Consider the following 21,564-nt stretch of genomic DNA (forward strand, 5'->3'; position numbering starts at 1 on the left):
CAGAGGATGAAGCAATAGAAATATCTTTCTTTTCAGTGCTTCTGTGGGTATCAGTGTATGGAAAACTGCTTTTCTCATTGGGCAGATCACTAAGCAATCTTCAGAGAGTGAGTACTTAAATATCCTCCCCCCTTACACAGACACAGACACAGACACACACACACACACACACACACACACACACACACACACACACACACACGAAAGGGATGTAGTACCCACTCAATCTTCAGAACTGCTCTTTCAGTCTTGCCTGAAGCATCCTGGTTCCTGGCTACTGTAGTCGACTTCCCGTGGACTCAAGCTGGATACAAACCCAAGATTCCACGAGGCCAAAGGCTAGGACACTTGCTCTTTCTGACCAGCCAGTGATGTGGCTGTTCCATGTCTACCGAAAGCCACAATCACCTTCTGATCTGAGGAGCAGGTGACTTAAAGCTTCTGTTGTATCTTCATAAAATATACAGATATATTGTCAAAGGCACATATGGGTCCCATACTAAGAGACTGAAAAATGGTGTATACTACCTTGTTAGGCAATGATCCTATACATCTTACCACAGCCATTAGCAGTAGGAGGACCTTTAGGAACAGGACTAGATGTTTCCAGTCATAACAAAAAATACATTTTTAATGAAATATTTGGGAAAGGGGGGCAAAGGAAGAGAGGAGACAGAGGTCAAAACTTCCTCCTGATTGTTACTAATGCTTTTGTTCCTAAATCTTCTGTTTTAAACATATTAGTACATTAAATATCACCATGTATACAAGGGAGGTAGAACAAGGACAAGTGGGAAGCCATTACAAAGACACAGGCGTCAGCTCTTTATAAAATATCACTTCCTTTCATTTAGAGCTGTCCAAAAGTGGCTGCCTTCTCATACAGTGTGTTTCCATTCCTTGAGAGACACAAAGGGAACCTAGATGACCACATGCTGAGGATGGTATGGAGGAGGACTGAGACAAGAGTTCAACTCAATAAGTCTAAGATCCTATTTTAATTTGATATTAATGTTTAGCTACAGAGTTTCAAAGTTGCTCATTAACTTATTTTACTTTTCTACTTTTACTATTCCACTTTGCGGTCATTAGTGGAAAGCTATTCACTTTTATGGCTTCCCAAAGCAATGCTTTAAACTTTAAAGTAGCTCTGAAAATTTGAAGGCTTTTCTTACATTGAGCTGGAATCTGCCATCCTGCAACTTCCAGACCCAGGTTCCAAAGAGCATAGCAGCATGGAACTAGACTGGCAAAGGACCATAGAGGATATCTAGTCCAAATCTTTCATTACCCAGATGAAGAAACTGAGTGCCAAGGAGGTTGTGTGAACTATCCAAAGAAATATAAAGAATAGCTAGCAGAGGGAGTTTAAATGGAAGCCCTTTAATTCCAGGGTCATTGCTTCCATATCTAGCTCTGCTAAGGGAGCCATGTCTCTAGTTTTCTCAGTCTCTTGCTCTGGTGGTTGGCCATCTGTTGTTAACGCCATCATTGCCTTAGTGGACCAATAAGCATTAGATGATGCTGTCTTGATAGGAATGGTCCAAGAATAAGTAAGTATTTATGCCTCACATGGTTAAGTTTGTTTGCAAAACAAAAGTCAAGAGACCCCAAGTAATGCAACTTTCTTGCCTTCTAGATGGAATATTTCTAGCATCACCAGCCATGCCTCTTATCTCAGAACAATGGCCAACTTCTCTGAAAGCTTCATTATGGCATCCTTAGCACTTCTTCCCCCCCACCCCCCAATATACTGCTTCCAAGATATAGTTCTTTTCCTTACCAAAAATTCTGTTTGTCACAATGAGCTCCTTTTAGGCTCACAGAGCTTTGCCCAGAATAAGCCCTTTGCTGGAGAATGAACTTCTAACCCTTCAATCTCAAGACCTCCCTCCCTACAAGCATTGGGTGGGTGTAAGGGGGTGTGTGTGGGAGTGTGTACATATCAACACAGAGCAATTGAAGCCAACCTTGAATAGTTATCAAAATTACTGAAAAGGAACATATGTTGAGATTGCAGCAAGATTTTAGAAAATGTCCAAAAAAATATAAGCTTTAGGAATTTTTCCCAGAAAAGTCCTCCTTCTGGTTTTCCTTGACTTCTAGACAGAATGCAACCAGTCACATAATAAAGTCAGACACAAAGAAAACACTCCTGCTAGCTTTTGCCAGCTTACAAAGCATTTGGTAGCAGACTGGGGTTCTAAGACTTTTATTGCTTATGACTCACAATGGTGGCTAAAGGAGATAAGGCAGAGCACCAATCTGAGAAATCCAAGACAAAACTCTATACAACCTTACACAGAAAATAAGACAGAAATACCAAAAATTTCAAGAGAAAATGCTTTAATAAAAGACCAGATCCCAAGCTGCTGAATCAATAGAAAGGATCCTAAAACCAAAGACAGGATCAAGGAAAAAAAAACAACTTTTAAATATTATTATTTAAACAAAGTGAGCCAATGACTAAAAATATGTAGTCTCCTGTAGACTTATAAAAACAGGAATTGTTAGCAGCAAGAAACTGCAAAATGGTTCCAATGTGAAATGAAAGTCATGGAAGAAATTAGTGATGAATTGAGTATTATAGAATGGAGAATTTTTTTTTAAAATGAAAAGCTCATTTAGCCAATTAGGAAAATAAAACCACTACAGAGTTTTTCTAAAAGAATGAGAGATGAACATATTTGATGAAAAGAATTCAATACGAACTCAAGTGACTGACCATGAAAATAAAACATCCAGATCTACTTTAAGGATCAGAGGTTTTCAAGAAGAAAATGATAAATGAGTAACAGCATATGTAAGAAATACAGAAGAAATCTGTCCAGAACTTCTAAATATAGCCACCAACAAAAGAAAAATAATTATATTTAAAATAATTCATAGATCAACTCTAGAAAACAAAGTCCTACTCTGACTGTCTGTCTGTCTGTCTGTCTGTCTGTCTGTCTCTCTCTGTCGTTCACTATTCTCAACTAGTTTAAAATTTCCTGGAGACAGGAGGTCCTAGACTCAAAACTGGCCCCAGACAATTCCTAACTGTGTGGCCCTGGGCAAATCCCTTAACTATTATGGCCTAGTCCTTATGGTTCTTCTTTCTTAAAACCAATACAAAGTATTGATTCTAAAACAGAAGGTAAGGTGGTTTTTTTTAAGGACAATGAAAAGAAGTAACAAATAAAAAGTTGAATGAGGGAAAATTAGAGAGGATTTGTATGAACTACTTACTTGAGATGAAAAAGAGAGTTGACAATCACATAACATTTTTAAAAGTAAGAAAGAAAAAAGGAATCAATCATTTAAATTTAATTCTAAAATTAGTCAAGAGGACAACAAATAGTAGAGAAAAGGTTATCTGGTCACTGAAGAAGAGAGTAAAAGAGTCTATAGGAAGAGTATTGTCCTAGGGTAGATTTAGCAAAAACAACTGAATGACTGTGTGTTATCTTAAAAGAAGATGATAATGAACTCTGAGAGGGTTGCAGAGAAAGTACACAGACCCCATCTGATGTCTAACAAAATCACCCTTCATAAAAGCTATGATAAAATTCTTCAAAACGAATTCTGGGGCAGTATGACCCATAAACAGCCAAGGTAAAATAATTTTTCAGTTCAAAACAACTTGCAAGGTCATTACAAGGGACTGCAGGAGCAGAGGTGAAGTGTAGTCCCACAGGCCCCAAACAGACTTTGGGTCCATCTGAAGCAGCAGCAAAGGCTTCTGAAATCTCAGTCACATATGATAAAGGGGGGCTCAGATACCTGCTTAGAAGGAGATTCCAGGGTTCCCTTTGCTGTGCAATTGCTAAAAAGGGGTTGGCAAATTGTAATAATTAAAATTAAATCATGAGACTGTTAGTTTTAGAAGCTTTATTACTTCAAAGTAGAGATAGTAATGAGAGGGAAATGTAGGAAAAAGGCAGAGAGCAGCCTAGCCTACCACCCTATGCACCATTCTGATGAAATGAGGTTCACCTCCAACAAAACTCCAATCTCCAGTCAGAAGAGCAAGAGTCCCCATAGTAAGCATCTCCCTTCTGTAAGAGTCACCAGCTCAGTAGTGTCTCCAGCAAGAGTGTCATCAATGCAAGAATGTGAATCCAACAAAAGAGAACAAAAGAGCTATGTCTTCAACTAAAAATCATTTACCCAGCAAAACTAAGCATAATCCTTCAGGGGAAAAATAAGTATTCAATGAAATAGAGGGCTTTCAGACATTCTTAATGAAAAATCCAGAGCTGAATGAAACATTTGACTCTCAAATACACGACTCAAGAGAATGATAAAAAGGTAAACAGGAAAGAGACATTAAAAAAGCATTCAATAAGGTTAAACTGTGTACATCCCTACATGGGGAGATGATTTTTGTAACACCAAAGAACATTGTCTTTAAGGCAGTTAAAAGGCGTATACATAGATAGAAAAAGGGTGTGAGTTGAATATGATAGTATGGTATAAAAATAAAATTAAATTAAATTAAGGCATGAGAAAAAGAAATGCAATAGGAAGAGGAGGAAGGGAAAAACAAAATGGAGTAAATTATTGTACATAAAAGAGACATGAAAGAGCTTTTACAATAAAGGTAGGGAGGTAGAGAGGAGAGTGTGTGAACTTTACTCATCAGATTGGCTCAGAGTGAAGAAGTCAATTGGATATAGAAAGCTATCTTACCCTACAGGAAAGTAGGAGGGGAAGTGGGGCTGATAGAAAAGAGCAGAAATTGAAGTATAGGTCAGAAACTAAACAGTGTAAGTGGGATGGAAATTAATACACAGTAATCATAATGATGCAGTTTTTATAAGTATCTCTAATAAAGGCCTCATTTCTCAAAATCAGAGAGAAATGAGTCAAATAAATAGGATTGTAAGTCATTCTCCAGCTGATAAATGACCAAAGAATATTAACAGGCAGTTCTCAGACAAAGTAATTAAAGCTCTCTATAGCCATGCAAAAAAAAACAAAACAAAACAAAAAAAAGTTCTAAATCAGTATTATTTAGAGAAATGCAAATTAAAACAATTCTGAGATACTACCCCATGACTATTAGATATTTTATGACAGAAAAGGAAAATGACGAAACTTGGGAGTGGATATGGGAAAGCTAGTATATGAATGCACTGTTGGGGAAGTTGTGAACTGATTCAGGAGAGCAATGTGGACTTATGCCCAAAGAACATGTTGTATATATACCCTTTGGTCCAGCAATACTATTACTAGGTTTGCATCCCAAAGAGATAAAGGAAAAAAGGGGAAGAACCTGTATGTACAAAAATATTTAAAGCAGCCTTTTTCAAGGGAGGAGGGTCAAAGTTTTGGAAAGTGAGGGGGGTTCCATTAATTGGGGAATGGCTGAGTAAGTTATAATATATGATTGTAATAGAATATTATTTTATTGTAAGAAATGACAAGCAGGAGGAACTCAGTAAACCTGGAAAGACTCATATGAACTGAAACAGAATAAAATAAGTAGAACCAGAATATTTTACACAGTCACAGGAATACTTAACAGTGAGAAACTGGAATGATTTAGTGATTTTCAGCAATTTCCCCAAACTATGCCAAAATACTCATGATAAAAAATGGTATTATTTCTGGGGAATGTGGGGGTGTGTGTGGAGGGGGTGAAAAATGAGCCTGATCTAGCTCAAAGCAAACTTTTCACTATTTGAGTTTCCTTACACAAAAGGATTAATATGGAAAAAATGTTTCACATGATTGTACATGTGAAATCTATAAGAGATTGATTACAATCTCAAGAGGTTAGATGTTGGGGGAAAGAGGGCAGAGAGAATTTGTGGCCCAATATTCTTTGAAAAATGTAAGAAACACATAAAAATTAATACCTAAAATAGATGAGAATAAAACATACTAATTTAGGGAAAAAGGAATATTAGAAACACAAATAGAGAAAAATGCAAAACTAATAGTCATAACTTTAAATGTTAATATATTAAACAATCTAATAAAAGGAAAGAGTATGATAATTTAGATAAGAAAACTTATTTTCATTTTTCTGAGCTACAAAGGAAAAAATGGAACTTAGTGCTGTCCCTAGAGAGAGAGAGTTCCTCTGCTCCTGTTGGAGGGCCTTCTGAGTGAGAGTATTTGTTAGTCAGCCCTGAAGAGGGCCATTTCTCTAATCAGTCACAATGAGTTCTTTCCCACGGTGTGTCAAGTGCCTGGCAGCACCAGGGCTGAACTAGCTCCCTGGCATTCTAATTGCCCACTGGCCTGCCTTACCAGTGCATCATGGTGGAATCTTCTTTAATTATCTTCTCTTTGAAGAGAATCTGCCACAGAGGACCAATGGGCCTTTGAGAGGGGAGGGAAACCCCCCAGCCTACCCCCATACTAGATTTCACTATGGATCTACCAAACCAGAGAGAGCACTTACATATGGCCCTAATGAGGAGAGAGGAGAAGTCCCTCCTCCCTCCCTTTCTCCTCCGGCTCTGGTCTTTGTGCTGCTTAATCTAGCACTTGCTATTTTTATGGGGCTCAGCCACCGCCAGCTACAGCTAAGTTGGCACCCAGGTCTCTCTTCCTTGGCTATATAGAAAGACAACACAGAGCCTGTTAGCATTTTCTGAAAGCTGAAAGACAGATCGTCCAGTGGGCTAAAAGGTCCTCCTTGTATGAGGCATTTTTTCTAGGGTCTTAAAGTCCTTCTGAGGCAACCAAAGTTTTATTGGAGAGCTGCAGCCACGGTGGAAAAATGCATTAGGGGTTGGATTGGAAGGCAATGGGAAAATGCATGATAGAATTCAGAGTAAAAGTGGGCTTAGCAAGCAGAGTAGGGAAACTGAGGCCAAGAGCTTGCAGGATTTTCCCAGTCACAGAAGGACAAAGCAACAAAGCTGCTTTTGAAACTCTGATTTGAATCTTTCTCCCAGAACCCCTTTCTCCCTTCCATCTGGCACTGTCTCAAAAAATGCAGCCAGTGGGTGAGAAAAATACAAAAAATACAAAAATACAAATGAATTCATTTGGATGTATATGATTGGAGGTGGATGGATCTGACCTGCTGGTGGGACCTAAACACTTCCTATGTGACTGGAAATGAAACCTACAGTGGGACCAGGAATGAGGCTCACTGGAATCCCATATCAGGGTCGGCTGGAAGTTTTGTGGCACAAGGTAGCCTTCGCAGCCAATGAAGTGAGGGCTTCAATGGACCAAGGCCTGGGTTGTCATAAGAGTCTACATCATTGATGACTAACTTTTTAATGTGATATAAAGAATTCAGGAAGTTGTTTAAATCGGGTATCAGACACTTTGTTGCTAGGTAACCCTGGGTGGATACTTCTCTCTGCTTCAGTTTCCTCCACAGTAAAATGGGGGGTCATAATACACCTACCTCACAGCTTTGGGGGATCATATGGGATACTATTTAGAAAGTTTTTAGCATAGTATCGGGCCCATAATAGCTGCTTAATAAATACTTGTTCTCTCTTCTTTTCCCTAAAAGAATTATGTGATTTAAATACATACACAGATGTATTGATTTTATAACTATAAATAATAATATATATGTGTGTTTTATATAAATTCTCAGTTTATATTTATAATTATATTTATATTTATATCTCAGTTTGGGCAGGGCTCATCCCAATTTTGAAGATGCTTGAGGACAAGAAATATAGGAACATCTCTAGAACTGCCACAAAAAGTTCTTTTGAGTTCAGTCAGAAAATTCAATGCCACAGATTTATATTAAAAAACAAATGATACACTATTAAAATAACTTTCCTCATTCTTTGGTAAATACCCTTAAAAAAAAAGCTCAACAAATATTCTGATCAAAATTGGAGTGGGTGGGGAATAACATACCACATGGGGATTTGTGAATGAGAATATCAGAAGCCACAATCCCTCATGGTTATCCCTTGAACCCCAAGGGAAGAAGTCACAACTTCCCTGTGTATTGTGGGTTGAATAAGAGACCCCAGTATGCTAGCAGAAACTCCTGTGGTACTTCTGTATGTTCTTCTCTCATCCAAGATAAAAATAAGAATTTCTCTTAGCTCTGAATTGAGTTTACATTTGGCCTGTACTATCTGATTTTTGATTAGCTGGCATGTGGACAACAATGGTCTACCTGTAAAAGAAAGGAGTAACATTAGAAAATTCTGCTGATTTAGGAAAGCTGTGCCTATGGGTTAATTTTGCAGAACACCTACTGTTTAAGAAAGAGGAACAACAATTAAGCCTCCTCTCAGATGTGGAACTTCATACAGTATCTTAAAAGGCTTAATCCAAGGAATGAGAAAGGAAAAAGAGACAAAGCCCAGATGAGCTCAATTTTTATGACAGCATCTATAAAAAGGGCAATTTTACTTCAATAAATGGGAACACAGTTTCAGAGCATGTGGGGGGGGGGAACTAATAAGAATACCTTAATAAGATCAAAGAGCACATCACAAAACAGTTGAGAACTTAAGGGAAGAACTTTTAGCCAAAACTCTCTAAAAGAGAGGGCATGATCTCTCCCCTTCCCCTAGCCCTCCCCTTTCCCTAAATTCTCTATTTCTGTTTAGGGTACTGCCATTCTTCAAGGGAACAAATGCACACTTTATGTGTGATCCTCAACCTTTCCCTCTCCCTCACCTCCTATCTGATCAGTTGCCAAGTCTTTCTCATTCTATTGATAAAGTATTGTTCACTTCCATCATCGTCTCCCCAATTACAGAGCATCAGCTAGCTCTGCCCCTCACCACCCCTCTCTCACCCAGTGACTGCAACAATTTCCCAATTGGTTTCCTTTCCTTGGGTCTCTTTCCACTAAGATCCATCCTCCACAAAGCTGCCAAAGTGATTTTCTTAAATTGGCTATCTGATAATTGTCATTTCCCTGATCAGGATATTTCAGAGACTCCTCTCTTCTAAAGGCATGAAATTCCTACTTCTCTTCTTTGGCATTTAGAACCCCTCCCAGTCTTTCCTCTTGCTGACTTGTTTTAAAATCCTTTGACTTTTAAAAAAAGTCCTTCATAAACTGACTCCTTTCTACCTTTTCTGGATTCTTTCAAAGTACTAATTTCTGCAAGAAGTTATTTTTAGCCCCTAAACTTAACACCTTTCTTCTGAGGTTACTCCCAATTTATCTGCTCTCTTTCTGTCTGTCTGTCTGTCTTTCTCTCTTCTGTTTATCTTTGTATTTCCCATGCTTGGCAGAGTGTGTGGCCCATACTAAACTCTTAACAAATACTATTTAACAGATTGTCTGAGCTTTCCAAGCTTATACATTACCATCCTACCTGTCCTCTCCCTTCCAGGTAAATGAGCCTACATATATTATCCGCATATGCTTCTCCACCTTCTGTCTGTGTGCTTTTCTTCATGCCTAGAATGTACTCCCTCCTCAGTCCGTGAAACCACTTCTTTCTTTAGAAATTATTTCCAATCACCCAATTTTCTTATGCATTTCCTCAAATACTTTTGCCATACCACTTTGCATAGAATTTGAATTCCAAAGACTGCGTGCATGTTGGTTCCCTTACTCCTCCTACCCCCATAGGAGTTATTTTCATACAAGGACTGTTTGGTTTGTGTCCTTGGATCTCAAGTGACCAGCTGGTACTTGGCATTTAGTGGGTGCCTTGTGTATGTTGTGAAATAAATTGAACAAGGGATAGAGATGATCTTGAAAGATTAAAGAGCCTATTTTATTACATAAATTTTAAAAGCTTTTACATAAACAAAACCAAAGCAGAGAGAATTAAAACTATAAAAAAATAAAACTATAAAAAACTATAAAAAACTATTAAAAACTATTAAAAAACTATAAAAAATGATTGGGAACAGAGGGAAAGAATTTCAAAACAAAAGTGTCTAAGGGGGCAGCTGGATAGCTCAATGTATTGAGAGCCTCACCTAGAGACAGGAGGTCTTGGGTTCAAATGTGACCTCAGACACTTCCTAACTCTGTTACCCTGGGCAAGTCACTTAACCTCCATTTGCCTAGCCCTTACTACTCTTCTGGCTTGGAACCAATACATAGTATTGTTTCTAATGTGGAAGGTAAGGGTTTTAAAAAAATGTGTTTGAACAGGGTTACAGTTCTGATTTAGGAGGAATCTATGGTAATATAGCAACTAGGTGGTGCAATGGATAGAGTACCAGACCCGGAGTTAGGAAGTTCCTGAGTTCACATCTGGCTTCATATATATTAACTTGGAAAACCACAGAACTACTAAAGTAGTCAGAAAAATCAAGTCTTTAATCAGGAAAGAGATAGGTCCAATATAATCAGCCTCTATCACAGAGTCAAAATACTACACAGAGTCAAAACCCTGGGGCTCTGGGGACAGTATCTCTAGGAGACTACATCACTTGAGATGATTCTCCAAAGAACAATAGAACCCAGGGATGTTTTATACCCTCTGGGGAACTCAGGATGTCAAACTCCCAAAGACAGGTTTCATGCAGCCTTGGGAAAGAACAGGAGTAACAAGGAATGATCTATGGTTCTTCTTGGGAAGGATCTCTGATACAATGGGGGAAACTTCTACGACAAAAAGGGCATTTAACATTTGATTAGGTTGGCTAGCCCCAACTAAGCTGGGATCAAGTACATTAAGTTCTACTCTTCAGTCTGAAATGGGTGAGTCTGGGACATCCCTTGGAGTGAGTTATCAGGGGATTGGCAGAATTGGGGTCTTCAGATTTCAAGTTGACAGATACTTATTAGCAGTCTGATCCTGAGCAAGTCATTTGGCCTCTTTACCTCAATTTGACTCATCTCTAAAATGAGCTGGAAAAGGAAATGGCATACCACTCTAGTATGTTTACCAAGAAAATCCCAAATGGGGTCATGGAAAGTCAGACATGGCAGGACTGAATAACAGTAGGAATATAAAAGAGCACAAAGCATTGCCTAGAAAATAAAGAATATGAACAGGTTTTTTTTTTAAGAATTTAAGTTTATTTATTTAATTAATTAATTTAGAATATTTTTCCATGGTTACATGATTCATGTTCTTTCCCTCCCTTCCTCCCTCTCCCCTCCTGTAGCCAATGAGCAATTCCACTGGGTTTTACATGTATTATTGATCAAGACCTATTTCCATATTATTAATATTTGCACTAGGGTGATCATTTAGAGTCTACATCCCCAATCATATCTCCATCGACTCATGTGATCAAGCAGTTGTTTTTCTTTGGTGTTTCTACTCCCTCAGTTCTTTCTCTGGATGTGGATAGTGTTCTTTCTCATAAATTCCTCAGACTTATTCTGGATTATTGCATTGCTGCTAGTAGAGAAGTCCATTACGTTCGATTGTGCCACAGTGTATCAGTTTCTGTGTACAGTGTTCTCCTGGTTCTGATACTTTCACTCTGCATCAATTCCTGGAGGTCGATCCAGATGAACAGGTTGTTTTAAAAAGGACCAATTCAAATAATAAATGCATAAAGGAAGGCTCTGAATATCAAACTAAGAGAAATGAGCATGAAATTAACTCTGAGGTTTTACCTGATACCTATCAAAATTGTAAATTTGGGAGGGCTGTAGGAAGATAGACATCCTAAGGGCTGCTAGATTGTGTTGCTGTGACCTGGAGTCAGAAAGACCGGAGATCAAATAAAGCCTCAAATACTCTCTAGCTATATAACCCATAGCAAGTCACCACAGCCCTCTCTGCCATAGTTTCCTCATCTGTAAATATAGAGAATAATAGCACTTATCTCTCAAGGTTGTCGTGAGGATCAAATGAAATAATAATTGTATAACACTTTGAAAACTTTAAAGCACCAGAAATGTGTTAGTTGTGGTTGTTGTTGGAACTATGAATTGATAGAATTATTTCAAAAAATGTTTTGGCATTCTATTAGCCAAGTATTAGGCATGTCCTTCAACCTAACAATTTAATTATCAGGCATATATTCCAAGGCAGAAAACAGCTTTCAGCATAGTCATAGTCACATAAAAACAATTAATTCCAGCAAGCATTTCTCCTTGTAGGGAGATTTAAATCAGAAAGGTTCTCCCAAGCAATTTGGAATTTTCTCTGGCCCATGCAGATCATTCACATTTCATTGCTATACCAAAGCAAAGAATTCCACAGCAAGATAAACCAAAGATAGATGGATGATATCATTGGTGGCAGCTATTTTTGTGTGTTTGTCTTGCCAAATTGACTTATAATGATGTGATTGCAGGTAAACATGGAAAAATATTTTCCAGAAACCAGACAATTCATTAACTTTTAAGGATTTTTAGAAATTGTTTCTTTCAACTCTCTGTAAGAAATGGATTCTCTTCAATTCATGGAAGATTAATTTGGTCTTTGATTTGCACAAGATCAGGGACTTCGTATTATAATGCTTCCATAATATCATTTCTTAAGTAATAGAACTTAGTGTTTATAGTTCCACACATATACCAAAATATTTTAGCCACATTTTTGTAGTAGTAAAAAAAGGGGATGCTCATCAATTGAGTAATTACTTAACTAATTATGTAAATATGTGAAATATTTTTGACCCATAAGAATGATGGATATTAGGAATGCAGAGAAATTTGGAAGGTAACATGAACTGATGTCATGACAAAGCACTGGGCAAAGTCATACAATGAACAGAATAATGAAAAGAAAACATTATTAAAAGAAATGAGGATCAATCCAGTGTTCAATCATAACTTTAAAATTTTTGGTTAATTTAACTTATTTTTTTCTGTAAGAAGAAAATAATTTCTCTCCTAATACCATTGGAAAATGACCTAACTAAATCAAATAAGAGCTAAGTGGCACAGTGAATAGAATACAAGATTTAGAGTCAGGAAGACTCTTCTTCATGAGTTCAAATCTACCCTCAGACATTTAGTAGCTGTGGGACCCTGAGCAAGTCACTTAACCCACTTTGCCTTAGTTTCCTCACCTGCAAACGAACTGGAGAATGAAATGGTAAACTACACAAGTATCTTTGCATTACAAAGGGGACTACAACACAAAAGTCATTAAGAATCTTAGATGAAGACCAACTTCTTGCTTTTATGGATTGAGGAAATCAAGATGCATAGAGACTGAGTATCTAATCAAGATTTAATTATTTAGTAAAAAAGGGGGATTTGAATGACAGTCAGACTGCAAGTACTGTTGTGGGAGAGTGTGGAAGTAAAATCCTGGGTCAGGATAGCTACCTTCATTAGGAATGACAGGCTCTAATACATCTTAAAAACAAAAAGTGGTTTATTAAATTAAATGCAAGTTGAAAGGAGACAGGTACAGGAGTAGACACTGCCTCCTAGAGAAGATGGGATCTGGGCTTCTTATACCCTTCAGACAACAGTGGTTACATGACCTGAGATGAGGAGATGAGATGATGTTACCATGTAATCAGAAGTGGGGTGATTTTTACCACTTAACCAGGGATGGAGTGATGTTTTGTTTCTGGAAGACACAAGGGGTGACCCAAATAGTTCAAGGGACATTTAAATGTCTTAGATATAACCCAGTGCTTATCAGAGTAGAACAGGGAGGTGCATATCTGTGTTCATCAAAGATCTAGAGGAAAATCCAAGGGGAATGTTTCTCTCAGGGATCTTTCCTTATCATGAGTCTCTGATGCTCATGGTAACCTTTTCCTCAGCACTTCAAGGATGCAGGGAAGAAAAGGAATTTCCCACATTCTTTTAGACCTGGGACACTTCTGGAGTTTGGGGTGTCCAGAGGAAACCCTAGATTCCATGCCAATACACCACTCTTATCTGCTGCACCACAATGTTTCTCTCCAGCTACTCCAGTTTCCAGGACCCTAAATCAGGTCACGAAGAGTCAGACATGACTGAAAAAATGACTGAGCAATACCACTACAGAGCCTGGCATAGAGCAAGGGCTTAAATACTTATTGACTGGTTAGTTGAGTTGGGCTCAGACACAAGTTTTGGACAGGGTCACTTCTCTCTCCACAGCATATACCAGTGCTTCCACCTGACATTGCTCTGGTCATGACTTAAAACTTTTAAGAATAACTGCAAAATATGGAAGATGGGGAGAAATTCCTAAAGGTAGTTACAGGGAAATTATACCCTCAAACAGTGATATCAATAAAAAAGAGCAAGGGAGATTGAATAGATTGGCCATATAATGTAAAACAGAGAGAGAATAAAATCTAAACTAAAAATGGAAATGGAAAACCATCTCTAAACAACTCACCCAAAAACCATGAAGGAAGAATTCTTGAAAATTTGATTAGGAATAGACAAAAGGGTAAATACAAATCTCAAAGCTCACAGGATACTGGGATCGTTACTTGAGACCTGCAAGGGGGCAGTTGAGGGTACTTAGTGTAAGCAATTTGTGTCTTGTTTTATAATGTAATGAGCAAGGAAATCTGTATTAAATGATTATATATGTATGTTATATCATATTTCCTGCCTTCTTGGGGAGGATGGTAGCCTGGGAGGGAAGGAGAAAATATTGATTTACAAAAATGTCAGAAAATGAATATTAAAAATTGTATCAACATATAATCTGGAAAAATTAAAAGTTTTTAAAAGAAATCAAACTCCCAGGCTTCTTATAAATAATTATAAATTGAGATTTAAGAGAAATGCATTACCTAAAATGTACAAATACTCAAATTGGCAGAATATGAAATCAAGATCTCTGAAAATTTAATTAAGCAAGTGATAAATTGCCAATATAAGATGAAGTAGGAGCACCAGTCCAGATATTTGTGGGTTATTTTTAAAATCAAATACGTGAGGAGAAACTAATGCTTATTTCATACAATTTACTCTCAAAAATTAAAAAAAAACCCTACTATTTTAAACTTTTTTTCAGAAAAAATGTAGTTCTAAATTTTAAAATAGGGAATATGATAAAATGATATTAGAACAATGGATAAAATGCTAATGAATATGAATGTATCTATTTAAAATAAAATCCTGGCAAAAGATTATAGCACTATAACCAAAAAAGCTCCTACAAATGAACTGAATTTTTTCCCAGGAATTCAAGGAAGATTTGACATTAGGAAAACAATATTATTAATCATATTCAAAATAAAAATACTCTGGTTTTTGGGACTTCCGGTCATGATGGCGGCGTAGAAGCAGCGAAAGTTCAGACCTCGGAAACCCTTCCTTACCGATCGCAAACAAAGTGCTCCTAGGACACCGAAATTCAAGCTGAACAACAGGATAGACCCGGGGAACCCTCCTCCTGGACCTGGATCAAAAGGTACCGCACCCCAAAAGCCAGAACCCTAGATCACTTGGATCTAAGGGGTAGGCAGAAGGAAGGTCCCAGGACCCACCCACCCCAACCCAGAGTGCTGAGCCCATGGCAGCAGTGGGAATCTCAGGGCTCTGAGGACTCACCTTGAAAGCAACCTGAGCCAGTCTCTGGGGCTCCCAACACAGACGGCAGGGAAACATAGAGAGAAGGGGAAAGCTGGTAGCCCCCTGGCTTGGTCCTTCCATCTGAGTCTCAAGGGAGGTCCCAGCTTTAGGGCATCAGCTGAATCCAATCCCATCAGGAGCCCTCAGAGCTACTGAAAGGACAGAAAACTCAGGGCTGGCAAAGGGGTTGCTCCGAAGAGCCTACCTTGAAAGGAACCCGGGCCAGTCTCTGGGCATTCAACACAGACTGTGGAGGAGGAGGTTGTGTTTTTTTTTTCTTCCTTTTTTGTGGGATCATTCGGCCCACACCACCTGAACCTAATCCCATCAGGAGCCCTCAGAGCTTCTGAAAGAACAAAAACCTCAGTGCTGGTGAAGGGCTTACCTTGAAAACAACCCGGGCCAGTCTCCAGGCATTCAACACAGATTGTGGAGGAGAAGGTTTTTTGCTTCAGGGCTCATTCGGTCCAAACCAGGTGAACCTATTCCCATCAGGAATCCTCAGAGCCCAGGCAAGCCAAGACCCCCTCCCCCCCTTAGAGAGCAGGGTCTTCTGAAAAAACCAGCTGAACCTAATCCCATCAGGAGCCCTCAGAGCCCAGGGAGGCCATGCACCTCCCCCCTTAGAGAGCAGGGTTTTCTGAAAAAACAGAAACCTAGAGGCGAAGTCAAGATGGCAGCCTAGAAGGAGCATAGACCTGGCAGCCTAGCCAGAGCTTTGGAGATCCTCCATATTTGCTCCAGCCTTCCAGGAAGTTTAAAACTCAGAGTAAACCCAGCCCAACTAAGCTGAACTCAATCCCATCAAAAGTCTTCAGAACGCAGGGAAGCCCAGGCTCCCCATCCATCCTCATTGACTGCTGGACGTTAAGCCAATCAAAAGCCTCCAGAGGACAGGAAAGCTCAAACCCCCAACAACTCTCCCCCAGAGATTACACCAAGAGATCTTCTGTTAAAGCTCCAAGAAGGGAGACTGATAGAAGTCCCCAAAAAACAAAAAAATGAGAGGAACAAGAGCACAGACAAATACGGGGAGGAAAGAAGGGGTGAATTTGAACAAACAACAGAAACAGAAGAAAGAAACTACAATAGACAGCTACTACTTAGCAAATGGAACAGAGGGGGAGAGATCAGCAAATGATAAACCAAAAATCCCAGCAAATTGGATACAGGCTGTGGAATAACTCAAAACACAACTAAGAGAGGCTGAAGACAATTGGGAAAAGAACTTAAAAATTAAGATAAGTCATCTGGAAACAGAGGCACTTGAACTAAAACAAGAAAATAGTGTCTTGAAAGCCAAAATCACCCAGCTGGAAAATGAGGCAAAGGAGATGAAAGATGAGGTAAAGAGGATGAAAGACAATCTTCAAAGAAAATCACACCAGAAGGAAAAAGACGACCAAAAAGCCAAAGATGAAATCCAATCTTTAAGAACCAGACAATAATAAATAAGACAAGAAGCTGGTACTTTGAAAAAACAAACAAAATAGACAAAGTACTGGTCAATCTAATTAAAAAAAGGAAGGAAGAAAAGCAAATTAACAGCATCACAGATGAAAAGGGGGACATCACCTCTGATGAAGAGGAAATTAAGGCAATCATTAAAAATTACTTTGCCCAATTATATGGCAATAAATACACCAATTTAGGTGATATGGATGAATATATACAAAAATACAAACTGCCTAGACTAACAGAAGAAGAATAGAATTCTTAAATAATCCCATATCAGAAAATGAAATCCAACAGGCCATCAAAGAACTTCCTAAGAAAAAATCCCCAGGGCCTGATGGATTCACCAGTGAATTCTATCAAACATTCAGAGAACAGTTAATCCCAATACTATACAAACTATTTGACATAATAAGCAAAGAGGGAGTTCTACCAAACTCCTTTCATGACACAAATATGGTACTGATTCCAAAGCCAGGCAGGTCAAAAACAGAGAAAGAAAACTATAGACCAATCTCCCTAATGAATATAGATGCAAAAATCTTAAATAGGATACTAGCAAAAAGACTCCAGCAAGTGATCAGAAGGATCATCCACCATGATCAAGTAGGATTTATACCAGGGATGCAGGGTTGGTTCAATATTAGGAAAACCATCCACATAATTGACCACATCAACAAGCAAACCAACAAGAATCACATGATTATCTCAATAGACGCAGAAAAAGCCTTTGATAAAATACAACACCCATTCCTATTAAAAACACTAGAAAGCGTAGGAATAGAAGGGTCGTTCCTAAAAATAATAAACAGTATATATCTAAAACCATCAGCTAATATCATCTGCAATGGGGATAAACTAGATACATTCCCAATAAGATCAGCAGTGAAACAAGGATGCCCATTATCACCTCTACTATTTGACATTGTACTAGAAACACTAGCAGCAGCAATTAGAGAAGAAAAAGAAATTGAAGGCATCAAAATAGGCAAGGAGGAGACCAAGTTATCGCTCTTTGCAGATGACATGATGGTCTACTTAAAGAATCCTAGAGATTCAACCAAAAAGCTAATTGAAATAATCAACAACTTTGGCAAAGTTGCAGGATACAAAATACACCCACATAAGTCATCAGCATTTCTATATAATTCCAACACAGCTCAGCAGCAAAAACTAGAAAGAGAAATTCCATTCAAAATCACCTTAGACAAAATAAAATACCTAGGAATCTATCTCCTGAGACAAACACAGGAACTATGTGAACACAACTACAAAACACTCGCCACAAAACTAAAACTAGACATGAGCAATTGGAAAAACATTAATTGCTCATGGACAGGATGAACCAATATAATAAAAATGACCATCCTACCCAAACTCATCTATCTATTTAGTGCCATACCCATGGAACTCCCAAAAAAATTTCTTTACTGATTTAGAAAAAACCATAACAAAGTTCATTTGGAATAACAAAAGATCAAGGATATTCAGGTAAATAATGAAAAAAAAACACAAATGAGGGGGCCTTACAGTCCCAGACCTCAAACTATATTACAAAGCAGCAGTCATCAAAACAATTTGGTACTGGCTAAGAGACAGAAAGGAGGATCAGTGGAATAGACTGGGGGCAAGCGACCTCAGCAAGACAGTATACGATAAACCCAAAGATCCCAGCTTTTGGGACAAAAATCCACTGTTCGATAAAAACTGCTGGGAAAATTGGAAGACAGTGTGGGAGAGATTAGGAATTGATCAACACCTCACACCCTATACCAAGATAAATTTAAAATGGGTGAGTGACTTAAACATAAAGAAGGAAACCATAAGTAAATTGGGTAAACACAGAAAAATATACGTCAGACCTTTGGGAGGGGAAAGACTTTAAAACCAAGCAAGACATAGAAAGAATCACAAAATGTAAAATACATAATTTCGACTGCATCAAATTTAAAAGCTTTTGTACAAACAAAACCAATGTAACTAAAATCAGAAGGAAAACAACAAATTGGGAAAAAATCTTCATAAAAACCTCTGACAAAGGTTTAATTACTCAAATTTATAAAGAGCTAAATCAATTGTACAAAAAAACCAAGCGATTCTCCAATTGATAAATGGGCAAGGGACATGGATAGTTTTCAGATAAAGAAATCAAAACTATTAATAAGCACATGAAGAAGTGCTCCACATCTCTTATAATCAGAGAGATGCAAATCAAAACAACTCTGAGGTATCACCTCACACCTAGCAGATTGGCTAACATGACAGCTATGGAAAGTAATGAATGCTGGAGGGGATGTGGCAAAGTAGGGACATTAATTCATTGCTGGTGGAGTTGTGAACTGATCCAACCATTCTTGAGGGCAATTTGGAACTATGCCCAAAGGGTGATAAAAGACTGTCTGCCCTTTGATCCAGCCATAGCACTGCTGGGTCTGTACCCCCAAAGAAATAATGGAGAAAAAGACTTGTACAAGAATGTTCATAGCTGCACTCTTTGTGGTGGCCAAAAACTGGAAAACGAGGGGATGCCCATCAATTGGGGAATGGCTGAACAAATTGTGGTATATGTTGGCGATGGAATACTATTGTGCTCAAAGGAATAATAAAGTGGAGGAATTCCATGGAGACTGGAATGACCTCCAGGAAGTGATGCAGAGCGAGAGGAGCAGAACCAGGAGAACATTGTACACAGAGACTGATACACTGTGGTATAATCGAACTTAATGGACTTCTCCATTAGTGGCGGTGTAATGTCCCTGAACAATCTGCAGGGATCTAGGAGAAAAAACACTATTCATAAGCAGAGGACAAACTGTGGGAGTAGAAACACTGAGGAAAAGAAACTGCCTGAGCACAGTGGTTGAGGGGACAGGTCAGAGGAGAGACTCTAAACGAACACTCTAATGCAAATATTAACAACATGGCAATGGGTTCGAATCAAGAACACATGTGATACCCAGTGGAATCACACGTCGGCTATGGTGGGTGGGGGAGAGGAAAAGAAAATGATCTTCGTCTTCAATGAATAATGCATGGAAATGATCAAATAAAATACTATAAAATAAAAAAAATAAAATAAAAATACTCTGAACCATGTAATTATATCGATAGATGCAGGAAAACTTTAGGAACTTAGAATAGTCATTCATGGCAAAGCCATATAAAGCATAAAAATAGTAAGGGTTATTTTAAAAAGGCAATTAAAAAGTACATAGCTGAAATTAAAAACTAGCATTACTTTCTACGGTGAAAGTCTATAAAACTTCTTGATGTATTCACAAACAAAATAAGAACATTACCTTTTCTTATTGATTTTTGACATAATTCTAGAAATGTTTGTTATTAAAAATTACTAATATGGAAATATATTTTGCTTGACTACACATGTAGAATATATATCAAATTGCTTATTTTTCAGTGGGAGAGAAGGAGCAAGAGAGTTTAGAACTCAAAAATTAAAAAAAATGTTAAAAATATATACATGTAATTGAAAAAAACAAAGTAATACAAAAGAAATATTTGTGCTATCAATAAGAGAAGAGAAATAAGTACATGACATAAACACCAGGTCAGAAGACATACTCTTACCTTTCTTAATAACTTTCTTAATAATAAAAAATAATATAATAAATATGAAAACCACAGAGAATAAACAAAGAAAATAATTGAAGTAATAAAAAGCTTCAAGAAATGGGCAGCACACCATGGTAACATTTTCAATAGCAATCACAAAATTCAAGAAAAAAATGTAAAGCAAAATTCAATTCAGAATAACCAATTACATGAAATATTTTGAAATAAATCTAAGACAAAGCCTAGACTAACATAAACATAATTATAAAATATTTTGTAACACTACAAAAAAATAGTTGAAAATTATTCTATGTAAATTGTTAGAGATTTTAGTGCTATGTCAATAAAGGTATTATAGGCATATTTTTAAAATTTATTTTTATAGCCATATTTTAGAGAGCTAGACAAAACAATAACAAAATTCATTTTGAGGAACAAAAGACTTAGAATGTCAAGAGAAAAAAGTGAAAAAGAAAGTAAATGATGGGGAATAGCATTTCTACATCTCAAGTTACATGATAAAGGAGTAATCACCAAAATGATGTGGGATTGATTAAAAAAAATAGAAAAGCAGATCAGTGAGCTATACCAGATAAATAAGAGCTAGAATTAATTGAAGTCAATAATATAGTGATCAATAAAAGCAAGAAGATAAGTTATTTAGTAAAGAAACTCCCTTTAGACAGGCATGGTAAGGGGAATGGAAATCAATTAGATAGAAATGAAGTTTAGCCCAACATCATGTAATATGTAATACAATATACTCAAAACTAATATGATGCCTGAATATTAAAAATCAAACCATTTTTTGAAAAGATGAAAACATCAGGTACCATTCACAACTCTTACTTAAAGATAAATTTATAATCAAGCAATGTATAGAAGTGATCATTAAAGCTAAGATAGATAAGGTCAGTTATATGAAATTTGATAGTTTTTTCATGAATGAAATCAGTTCAGCTAGCAGTTCCCTGGCACATTCCAATGATACTTTTTTCCTCAGATCATCACTTCCTATTCCTTTCCACTAGTAAAACAGATTCAATAACTATGTCCCTCTGCCCTGATAGGTCAGCTTTTGCCTTATCTAATCAGGACTCAAAGCTTCCACTCTATTCCTCTTCCTTTCTAATCCACAACATGGTAAAACATTTCTTCTTAATGCCCTCCCTCTCCCTTATAGCACT

General features: G+C 37.5%; 1 protein-coding gene and 1 non-coding gene across 2 annotated transcripts in view; both read right to left on the reverse strand.

Moving 5' to 3' along the window:
• The window catches only part of SGCZ (sarcoglycan zeta), a 613,518-nt gene that overhangs the window by 374,270 nt on the left and 217,684 nt on the right, over positions 1–21,564 (reverse strand). The window lies entirely within an intron of this gene.
• On the reverse strand, positions 352–421 carry MIR383 (microRNA mir-383). Its single transcript, NR_032204.1, has one exon. It is a non-coding gene; the product is annotated as a microRNA mir-383 (primary transcript).

The sequence above is a fragment of the Monodelphis domestica genome, chromosome 6, assembly GCF_027887165.1.
Source record: "Monodelphis domestica isolate mMonDom1 chromosome 6, mMonDom1.pri, whole genome shotgun sequence".
Classification (NCBI taxonomy): domain Eukaryota; kingdom Metazoa; phylum Chordata; class Mammalia; order Didelphimorphia; family Didelphidae; genus Monodelphis; species Monodelphis domestica.